The sequence below is a fragment of the Glossina fuscipes genome, unplaced genomic scaffold, assembly GCF_014805625.2.
Source record: "Glossina fuscipes isolate IAEA_lab_2018 unplaced genomic scaffold, Yale_Gfus_2 1, whole genome shotgun sequence".
Classification (NCBI taxonomy): domain Eukaryota; kingdom Metazoa; phylum Arthropoda; class Insecta; order Diptera; family Glossinidae; genus Glossina; species Glossina fuscipes.
In genome coordinates this window covers 11715342-11716749 of record NW_023998415.1, presented here as the reverse complement: position 1 = coordinate 11716749, position 1408 = coordinate 11715342, and the positions used below count along the sequence as shown (strand labels likewise).

The following is a 1408-nucleotide window of genomic DNA, read 5'->3' as shown; positions in this document are numbered from 1 at the left end:
TGTATGTAAAAATATATAAAATATTTGTAAAAAAAAAAATATATATATGTAAAATATTGATTTGGGAAAAATCTTTTGTAAAGGAATGTAATCTGATGAATATATCATTTAATGCCGCATTATTGCGCTAAAAGAGGGTGCAATTCGCTTCAAGCTAAGTGTAAATTTAATAAGTAAAAAGGTCAAATTCGGGCCGATGAGTGTATAATTGACATAATTCTTAAAATTTTTTTTCACCTGATTGCCCCAAACGAAGATGTGCTGAATAGTTGACATTTCAGTTTACACTTTTCGTGAAAATAGCTTTTTAATACTTTGCTCGTGTGAAAATATGCTATGGGCGTCTATTTTCATTTTGGAATATGCAATGCCTCCTGTAACTTAAGAATAATGAGTAAAAGTAGAATGAAAAATTAAATCAACTAAATTTTGCGTGGGCGTGTTTAATTTTTCCTAGTTGAAGAAATTGTATCTTCATATGTGAAATATGTACGTAGTACACTGGATGTTTTTTTTTTTTGAACATTCTATCTTATTTGCTATAGAAAACGCCAAACAAGTGAAGAAAAGAAAAGAAGAAAATGAAAATTGGTCACTTACCACTGGTCGTTTTCTCCTACAAAATATTTTAAAAAAATTTCAACCGAAAAATTTTTTCATACAAAAATTTTTCCGCACGAGAGCCTCTTAGTTTACACTTCGCTATAGGAGGATTTTCTGACCGATTTGGAGTTCATTTTCAATATCAACTTGCGAGAAAGAATCTTCTCAATGTTTTTGCGCAGATGTGGACATGGTCGATTTTTTCCATTATTGCAGAATGTAAAGTAAACGTAGAAAATTTCACCCTTTTTATCTTTTATAATTTAGATGAGTAATGTGCGAAAATCCACAAACTTTTGCTTAGAGAAACGGGCTTGCGTTCAGTTTATCCTTAACCGCGGACTTGTGCTCTCCTCATTTGCCTTGAGCCGTTTCCAATACCAATCTGCGTGCAGTAACTTCCAATGTTTCTACTAAATTCAAAGTCGATATATTAATTCTTATATCTTACATAAATATCATAATTTTTGCAACAAAGTGATTGCCAACACCACACAGTCTCGTAAGGCATGGTTAAATCGATTCAGAATTTAATACTTATCAAGAGTATATGTGTACATGGGATTACTGCAGCTTCCTTTTGAGTGTTGCAAAAATTGTATGACTATACGTCCATCGCTTGGTAGTGGGTATAAAAATAGTATGTGGCAGGAAGATATTTATATATTTTGAGGGTATTTTTTAATATCTACAATTTTAAAAAGAGTTTGAATTTTCCTTTAAATAGTTGTAGTAATCATTGTAATCACGTTACATACGATAAGTTGAGTTTTAATGGCCGTATATCGAGATTTCGAAAGTTTTC

The 1408-nt window shown here is 31.3% G+C and overlaps 1 protein-coding gene across 3 annotated transcripts in view; it reads left to right on the top strand.

The window, feature by feature from the left end:
• The window catches only part of LOC119632307 (GATA zinc finger domain-containing protein 14), a 6414-nt gene that overhangs the window by 3613 nt on the left and 1393 nt on the right, over window positions 1–1408 (top strand). The window lies entirely within an intron of this gene.